This window comes from Dioscorea cayenensis, unplaced genomic scaffold (genome assembly GCF_009730915.1).
Source record: "Dioscorea cayenensis subsp. rotundata cultivar TDr96_F1 unplaced genomic scaffold, TDr96_F1_v2_PseudoChromosome.rev07_lg8_w22 25.fasta BLBR01000935.1, whole genome shotgun sequence".
Taxonomy (NCBI): domain Eukaryota; kingdom Viridiplantae; phylum Streptophyta; class Magnoliopsida; order Dioscoreales; family Dioscoreaceae; genus Dioscorea; species Dioscorea cayenensis.
Genome location: NW_024087326.1, coordinates 8,683 through 18,715, shown reverse-complemented (window position 1 = coordinate 18,715; position 10,033 = coordinate 8,683). Strand labels below are relative to the sequence as shown.

The 10,033-nt window shown below is 42.9% G+C and overlaps 1 non-coding gene across 1 annotated transcript; it reads right to left on the bottom strand.

Annotated features, from left to right (window-relative positions):
- Positions 1-9,316: 9,316 nt before the first annotated feature.
- On the bottom strand, positions 9,317-9,423 carry LOC120255299. The gene has a single exon (XR_005534960.1). It is a non-coding gene; the product is annotated as a small nucleolar RNA R71 (small nucleolar RNA).
- Between the last annotated feature and the right edge of the window lie 610 nt (positions 9,424-10,033).

Here is a 10,033-nt window from a genome sequence, read left to right as displayed (position 1 = left end):
CGTGTAAAATTGGCAACCTAGTTAAGGAAATGGCATTGGTGGACTTAGGGGCCAGTATCAACCTTTTCCAATACACCTTCTTTCAAAAGCTAGGCTTGGGCGAGCCTAGGCCTACTCGGATGACTTTGCAACTAGCGGACCAAATAGTGCGACATCCGAGCGGCATCATTGAAGATGTGCTTGTCAAGGTGGACAAGTACATTTTCCGGTTGACTTGGTAGTTCTAGACGTCGATGAGGATGTGGATGTACCTTTGATACTTGGGAGACCATTCTTGTGAACTTCCAAGCATTGATTGACATGGACGGCGGAGAGCTAACTTTGAGGGTTGGAGATGACAAGCTCACATACCGCCTTGCTGAATCCATGTGGCATTCTCTTGATTTCGATGATACTTTATACTTTCTAGACACTACTGATGAGATTGTTGATGAATACATGTAGGAAATGTTCAATCCGGACCCATACTAGGGTTTATTCAACCAAGAGGAGGATTATGAAGAAGTAATGATGCTTGGCTCGGCGGAAGAAATACCATCTACCACGGGGATCTTGAAGTAGGTGCTCCAAAAAATGAAGAGGGCTAGGAGACACCACCGGAAACACTCCAAGGCTATTGGAGACGTCCGTAAACTGAAGGAGTTGGATGAACCATCGCTAGGTGGTCCGAAGCCCGATAATTCACCCTCTATCCTCAAGAGACTTTGCACATCATCCTTTCAAGTCATGGGTAAGAGGGCAACCTTCATCTATGAAGCCCCGTGAGGTAAGACAAGGTACGTCAAGCTTAGTGACATTAAACAAGCGCTTCTTGGGAGGCAATTGTTTGTTGTTTCTTATCTTCTAGTTTAGTTTGTTTGTATGAATAATTTGTTAAGTGTTGGCATCTTGATTTTTAGATGCTTTTGCTGAGATTTTCTTGTGGGCTTTGAGTATTGATCGTGTGTTTTCATGTGGAATTGGCGAAGTTGTGTCGTTTGAGCTTTATTCCATGTTTTTCACTGGTAAAACTTGCATACTAGGGCAGGCTCTGAATGTGTAAACATGTTTAGAAACTTTCTACAGAGCCTGCTGGTTTTTCTAAGGCATATAGTGAAAACCACGGGCATGTGGAATTTTCGCATGCCCGTGGATTTATATTGCGAGCTCATCTAAAGAAGGCACAGGGGCGTGCAGCTGTCCCTGTGAATGACCATGCGAATATCGCACGCATGTGGCTAATTTCCGCACGGGCATATGATTTCTTACAAAGTTTGTCAAATTATCCCGAGAGCGCACAGGGTCGTGAACTCGCACCTATGGGCGACCTTGTGAAGACTGCACGGGCGTGGGTAATTTCCAGACGCCCATGCGAATCTCTAGTGAGGAGCTCGTGCCATCCTGAGAAGACACAGGGGCGTGCGCTTGCCCCTGTGAGTTGAGATTGTGAATGTCCACACCCGTGCGTAATTGCCGCACTGGCATGCGAAACACTTAGGAGATTTTCTTGGATATCCAGAGCAGTCACAGGGGCGTGCATCTTCCCCTGTTGGTCTGGCGTACGGGCGTGCATAATTTCCTCAAGCCCATGGAGGGGCGTTCAGAGACTGTGCGAGTTTCACCTGAGAGCGCACATGGGTGTCGATTTGCCCCTGTGGAGCTCCCTTAATGAGGTACACGGGCATGGGTAATTTCCACACGCCCATGTGGATGCGCAGAACGCCAAGGGGCGTGACTTCTTTTTAAAGAGGAGTCATTTCTTTCCTTGTTCACATCCTCTATTCCTCTGAGAATGCCCTCACATCATTCCCTGACTTCCTTTTGTCAATTTGGTGGAGTTATTATGAGGTTTTCCAGCTGAATCTTAAGTTTCTCATCTCAACTCATCGGTGAGCCCTCTTTTTCTTTTTTCTTGATTTCTTCATCAATTCATGATTAAATTTGATGAATCCTATCAGACACTGCTTGCTACTTCAATTAGGGGGATTAGTCATGTTTAGAACAAAGTTAGAAGTAGTTTTAAGATTTATTTTTGGATTTTTAAGGCTCGGTCGTGCGGGTTTTTCACGCCCCGTGGATCCACATGGGCGTGCGGAAATTCTGCACGATCGTATGGAATTCTGCAGTAATGCTTTATCATCTTGTTTGACCGATTTCTTCTCATATTTTACAGATTATGGCACCCCGGTCGAAGAAGCAAGCTGATAAGCGGTTGTGTGAGTCATCTTCCGAGTCTGAGGACATGAGTTTCGCCATTCCAGAGCACAGGGTTCGTTTTGAGCGACTGTCGAGAGTTTGTTTTGGACAGACTTGATTCCTTGATATGAGTACACTGAGCGATCTACAGCAGGGAGACGAGTTGGCAGATGAGGTCGAGGATCTCATATCGATAGGTGGTTGGAGGCAGTTATTGACTATTAGAGAGCCAGCCATATGAGAGCTCGCGCTAGAGGTCTTGTCATTATTTGATTTCGACAGATCCTATTCGAGCTTTGACAGTATTGATGCCATTCAGTTCGGAGTATTTTGACACCACCATAGCTTGAGCGTTACTCAGTTTTCAGTTCTACTTGGCTTGTATGAGGAGGCATTCACAGATACTGAGAAGTACTCTCACTTACCGACTGATTATCCGGAGCCTTGACCCCACAGAGAGCTTATAGAGTGCTATGTTGTCAGGGTCAGTACAAGCCGGGGGTGTCCAAGGCCACGTGTCTTTCCTGACCTGCATACAGATATTTACATGCCATCATGAGTAGGTCGGTGAATGGCCGTGGTGATAGCACTGGTGTTCTGAGCCGAAAGGAACTTCTGTACTTGTACTCGATTGTGCAGCGTGTAACGATTCACTTATGACACATCATGGCAGAGTACATCAGACATCAGGGGCATTATACTAGACTGGGAGCGATCTTCTCGGGCCCCTACATTATGAGATTAGTGCTGGGCATGGGTCTCTTGGATGTGATTCGTGGGGCTAAGAAGACGAGTGTACCTACCCCTTGAGTTTAGAGACACTAAGATTGATGGACATGGTCCGTAGAGTTCGGACAGGGGTTTATGTGTTGGTACTACCAGCTCCAGAGATAGCTGAGGGTGAGGGTGATCATGCCGAGGCTTCCCAGCCTACTCCCCAGCCTCAGTCAGCACCGTTGGAGACTGAGGCACCTTCGGCGGCAGAGGATGCTCCCCTGTACGTATGTTTTTAACATCTCGAGCCCATGATCTCTTGGAGAGGCTCATGGGTGCGGTAGTAGGAATACGGACAGAGGTGGCTGAGGCTCGAGCAGAGATTACCGAGATTAGGGCTATGCAGGTTACTCAGTACACAGAGTTTATGGCACGTTTCGACGTATTACAGCAGATCTTAGAGCGAGACGTCACCTCATCATTTGTCTTGCGACCGAGGACTCCTCAGCCCCTTTTGCATCTCCTGCACCCTCATCTCCTATACCAGCACCGGTGGATCCACCTTATGTTTCCCCACCACCAGTAGTAGCAGAGGAGCCGACAGAGCGTGACACCGACATTTGACTTTATTTTTCTGCATTTTCTTTGTTTTGTATTTTATTTTAGACTTGTTCCCTCAGAAAGGATTCTCCTTCTGAGTTTATTTTCATTTTGCATCTCGAGTTGTATTCATTGTCTATCTTTTATATATACTAGAGTTATTTTTGTTTTTATTGAGCTTCACTGAATCCCCTCGTATACGCATGCAGATGGTCTTGTCACTTGCGGAATTGAGACTTTGTCATGGGCACGGCCAAAGTGCTTTGGCACTTGAGCGTGTGAGCTTCACAACCCGTTGGAACACTACTCCCAAGGATTCAGCTTCATCGAACGCAACACTAGGAGTCAAGGAAGTATTGTTTTGATTGCTTCTACCACATATATTCTCCCACATATATTGTTTTGAGTGAGCTTGCATGTGTACATTGGGGACAACGTACAACATAACTGTGGGGGGGAGTTTCTAGTGCACACATCCTTTTTATTGTTCTTGATTGATATCCATGTTCACATAGCCAATGGAGGTTCACCTTAGTTGCAATGATTATATTCTTGAGTTTAGGAGAATTTTTAACATTGAATATCTTCATGCTCTAGTTTTATTTGTATTTTTAGGAATTTTTGCCCGAATTACACTCAGTGAACTACTCACTCTTTAAACTCTATTGGAAACTCATGTTCGATGTTAAAGGGACTAGTTATAGTTGTTTCTTGTGTTAAATTCTGGAAAAAAAATGAATGATGAAAAGAAGGAACAAAATAGTTTTCTGGAAAGAGCTATCTCATAGGATGAGTGAAAGCTACCACTCCGGTAGAAAGAGCTACTACCTCGAAAGTGTGAAAGCCACCTTAGCGGCCGCTTGGGAAAGGGCTACCTTATAGAATGTGTGAAGCTACTACCATCTTTAAATTTTTGTTACTTTCTTGCTGTAGATAAATAAGTCCCTTATACTTAGAGCTTTGAGGAGTATACCTTGGGTTGACTTGAGTGAGTCCACACACTTTCACGATTTCGGGTTTGTTGTCCTTTTTTATTCAAGTTTTTTACTAGAGCTTCGATCTTTAATATTTAGTGTTGAAATTTCGCTTACTTGTAGAATGCTCTCTTTGTATACTTTGGTGAACCTAAGGCCAAGCACTTTTAATATTTTCTTCATGTTGAGTGTTGAGGACAAGCAAAAGCTTAAGTGTGGGGGAGTTAGATAAGTGCTTGTGCGATATGAATGCGAAGCGTTCTTTCCTTATGTTGAGCATTACTTTTCTCAGGTTTTTACACTAATATTTGTGTTTTTATGTTACTTTTATGCAGGTAGGATTGTGAGGCCGAGTATGAAGGAAAGAAACCAATGTGGATCATAATGCACCGATTTTGGAGGAAATCTTGCTAAGGTTTAAACGGGAAGACATAGGTCGGGTGTGAGATGCTAGAGTGTGTGCCAACCTCCTCGTATTTGAGTTAGCTCAACCATTTGCAGGGGCACAAGGGCAGACACACTCAAGCATTCTGACTTATGCACATAGAACAAGATCTCCAACAACTTGTCCATCATTAAAGAAGCAAAGTGATCCACGACGTGAACGTGTGGCCGTTTGCGTCACCTCGATGAAAGTATGGATTCGGGAAGTATTTTAGGCTAGGTACTGTAGTAGCATTGTTCACAGCCGGCTGAAAATCACAATTCCAGAGAATCCACACGAGCGTGTGGAAATTACCCACGCTCGTGCGGAAATTCCACTAGGGCGCCCATAGGGGCATGTGGATTCCTGATTCCAGCCCTATTTAAAGTAGATTTAGCCCTGATTTCAGCATTCTTTTCTCCATCTTTTCCACAACTTGAGAGAGGGTTTCGGCTAGGGCTTTGAGAGGTATTGGCTAGGGTTTTGGAGAGGTTCTACGGGTCCGATATCGTCATTCCTTTGGAAGAAGGTTGGTAGGGGAGCCTCCGTCGAGGCGTATCCTATACCAGACAAGGGAATCCTTGGACGACGAGTAGAGGGCTTTCCACAAGACCATCGACACGACTATAGAGGGGATTTCTCTATGGATTCATTGCTTTTACATTCGAGAGCTAAACCCCTAGTGGGTACTTGGGTATTTGTGAACCCTAGGATGTATTTGTTTCATTGAATCTCTTTATTATGCTTTCAATTAATTGATGTTTATTGTGAGTTCCAAACTTGAATGCTTGATTGTATGAACATTTCCCTTAGAGTGACACTAGGGTTGAGAGTTCTTATTGGTAACCTTGTGTGTGAGTGACACACCATGAGCGTTAGACAAAGCTAGGTTGGAGAGGGTTGAGAGGGTGAGTCGAGAGGTACAGGAGCGTCCCCTTTCCCCTCCGGCGTGATAGATTCTACCTCCGTTCCTTGAGTTATTTGTTGCCATAATAGAGTGAATGGTCTAAGGGATGACCCTCCGCTGGGGCTTAGTTGCACATGCAACGGAGTGAAGCGTTGAGGTGATCTTAGTATCTAGGGCTTAATCGTGGTTAGTGACTTTCCACCTGGACCAAAGGTTTAGGTCTATAATTAGGAAGAGATTTATCACTTGGAATCCCTAGAGCTCATTGCACCTCTATTCGAGTGCGTGGTTGACATATTATCTAATCTCTCTTCTGGGACATGTATAGAGCTAGGCATAGTTGACCTTAGATTTGGGACTATGTATTTAAGGATTTCCACGACTCACCATTGCATAGATTAGGAAGCATAATAGAGGGTTCTTGCACTTGAACGATTGTCCTAGGTGGAGCATTATCCGAGTACCCCATCTTTACCGATTGCCTTACCTCCTCCTTTACTCGTGCTCTCTTACTTGTTGTTTTTACTTTTGAGAATTGAATCATTGTCATACTTATCACTACTGATCTTTCAGATAGCTAAGAAGCGGATTAAATCTTTTTTTATTTCCCTACTCCCTATGGATTCGATATCCCCTCATCCGGGATTATTACTTCGACAAATCCGTGCACTTGCAGGATATACGCAAGGGGATTTTGTCACTCACATAGCCAATGGCAGTTCACCTTAGTTGCAATGATTGTATTCTTGAGTTTAGGAGACTTTTTAACATTTAATGTTCTCATGCTCTAGTTCTTGCTTGGATTTCTAGGAATTTTTTCCCGATTGACATTTGTTGCACTACTCGCTCATTAAACTCTTTTGGAAACTCAAGTTCGATGTTAAAGGGACTAGTTATAGTTGTTTCTTTTGTTAATTAAAAAAAATGAAAAAATGGAAAAGGAAGAACAATATAGTTTTATTGTTTAATTGTGCTTATTGGGTGGAAAAAGCTACCACCTATGAAGTATGAAGCTACTCTCATAAGTCAGATACTAGTTATGCCCTAATGAGAGAAAGAGCTATCTCATGTGATGTGTGAAAGCTACCACCCTAGTAGAAAGAGCTACCACATCGAAAGTGTCAAAGCCACCTTAGCGGCCGCTTTGGAAAGGGCTACCTTAGAGGATGTGTGAAGTTACTACCCTTTTTGAATTTTTGTTACCTTTTGTAAATAAATAAGTCCCTTATATGTACAACTTTGAGGAGTATACTTTGGGTTGTTTTGAGTGAGTTTACACACTTACACGATTTCGGGTTTGTTATCCTTTTTTATTCAAGTTTGTAGGTAGAGCATTGATTTTTCGTATTTAATGTTGAAATTTCCCTTACTTGTAGAATGCTCTCTTTTTATGCTTTGGTGAACTTAAGGCCAAGCACTTCGAATATTTCCTTTGTCTATACTTTAATGTTTTAATTTTTGCTTGAGGACAAGCAAAAGCTTAAGTGTGGGGGAGTTTGATAAGTGCTTGTGTGATAAGAATGCAAAGTATTCTTTCTTTATGATGAGCATTACTTTTATCTGGTTTTAGCGCTAATACTTGTGCATTTGTGTTACTTTCATGCATATAAGGTTTTGAAGCCGAATGTTAAAGAAAGAAGACAATGTAGATCATGAACGCACTATTTGGGGGGAATCTTGAGAAGGGTTAAACGCGAAGACTTAAGTCGGGTTCAAGATGCGAGAATGTGTGCTAACCTCCATGTATTCAAGCTAGAATAATGGTTTGGAGGGACACAAAGGCAGTCACATTCGGTTATCCCAGCTTGTGCATTGATAGCAAGATCTTCACCAATGAGGCCGGTTATTGAAAAAAGAAAAAAAATCTACAAAGGAAACGTGTGCCCGTTGACATTACCTTGATAAAAACATGGATTTGGGAGTGTTTCGGCCAGTACTGCAGCAGGACACTGTAGCAAGTTATTGTAGTAGGTACTGTTTACAGCAGGACAAAAAAGATAATTCCGGAGAATCCACACGGGCGTGTGGAAATTATTCACGCCGATGCGGAAATTCCACAGGACCATGTGGCAAATCCACAGGGGTGTGTTGATACCCGATTCCAGCTCTATTTAAGCCGCGATTAAACCCTGATTTCAGCATTCTTTTCATCATTCTTTCTGAAATTTGAGAGGGGACTGCGGCTAGGGTTTTGAGAGGTATTGACAGGGTTTTTTGGGAAGGTTTTTTGGCTTTGACATCGCGCTCCACTTGGAAGAAGGTTATTGGGAAAGCTTTCATCGGCACTGATCCAGCGAAGTGTGTCCTAGACTCGACAAGGATACCTTTTGAGGTGACGAGGCTTCTCCACAAGACAATTGTCACGACTGTAGAGGGGTTTTTCTATGCTTTACTTGTTTTTACATTCAATTTCATTGTTGACTATAACTAGCTCCATGGAGAACTAAACTGCCTAGTGGGTACTTGGATTTGTGAACCCTAGGATGTATTTGTTTCATTAAACCTTCTATTATGCTTTCATTAATTGATGTTTTATTGGAGTTCCAATCTTTCATGTTTGATTGATTGAATCCTCCCTTAGAGTGATACTAGGGTTGAGAGTTCATATTCATAACCCTTGTGAGTGAGTGACACACCATGAGGGTTAGACAAAGCTAGATTGGAGAGGGTTGAGAGGGTGAGTCGAGAGGTAGTGGAGCGCCCTTTTTCCCGTTCGATGTGATTTATCCTACCTCTATTTCCTTGATTTCTTTACTGTCATAGTAGAGTGAATGGGCTAAGGGATGACCTTTCGCTGGGGCTTAGTTTTAGGGGCAACGGAGTAAAGCGTTGAAGTGATTCTAGCACCTAGGGCTTAATTGTGACTAGGGACCTCTCACCTGGACCAAAAGGTTATGTCTATATCTAGGAAGAGGGTTTATCACTTGGAATCCGTAGAATTCCATGCGATTCTATCCGAGTGCGAGGTTAAGATTATTCGATTTCTCCTTCGGGACATACTAAGGAGTTAGTGCCGGTTGACCGTAGATTTGGGACCGTGTATTGAAAGATTTCTATGACTCACTAATGCATTTGTTAGGATTCATAATAGTCAGTTTTGCACTTGAAATGATTGTCCTAGGCGGAACAATATCCGAGTACCCTATTTATATCGATTGCCTTATCTGTCACTTGTGCTTTTCTTTCTTGCTTCTTTTATTCTTGTTTACATTACATCTTGTCAACACAATCATTATTTATTTTCACTTGGTTAAGAAACAATTTAAGTATTTTTACTCCCTACTACCTGTGGATACGATACCCACTCACCTGAGATTTTATTACTCGACAAACCCGTGCACTTGCGGGAAATATGCAAGGGCATTGTCAACAGACGACGCGATCCGGCTATGACTATTCCCATTTAGTTTGAGAGATAGATCATACTGGTGGCTCACATCCTTACCGCCGGGATCGATCAAAAGATGGAAAGATATGGTTGAAAATTTTTTGGGAAGATACTTTCCTCCTACCAAAGCGGTGAAGCTAAGGCAAGAAATTTTAGCGTTTAAGCAAGGAGAGTCAGAACCATTATTCGAAGCATATGAGAGATTCAAAGACCTCCTTCGAAGATGCCCCCATCATGGATTTGCTTCTTTGATGTAGGTTCAGATCATCTACAATGGGTTAAACTATGCAACTCATCAATTAATTGATGTTGCAATGGGTGGATCTCTTAGCAACAAGTACCCCGATGAAGCCGAGCGACTCCTTGAATCAATGGCAAGCAATGAGTCTCATTAGGCTTCAAGAGGTGCAATACGAAATGGGGCCAGAATTTATGAAGTTAGTACCAATGATGCTCTTGTTGCAAAGGTTTATGTGTTGTCTAAGAAGCTAGACATGCTCATGGGTAGTAGCTCGAAGTCAGAGTCAGTGATGAGTTATAGCACTTGTGATGGAGGGCATGGAGTAGCCCAATGTCCTATTCCTTGCTCCTCCATCACCCCAATTGAGAATGTTGGTTATATTGGGGGACAAAGGTCACAAGGAAACCGTTACAACACAACTTATAATCCGGGGTGGAAATACCACCCAAAATTTTCTTGGAATCAGGGGCAATAATAAAAATCTGCACCACCTCCACAAGGTTCCCAAATGCAACAACAAATACTGAAGAAGAGATTCACTACTAAGGATGTGCTTTCCAAATTTATTTTTAACACTGAATCAAGGATTAATAGCATAACAAGCAGTATG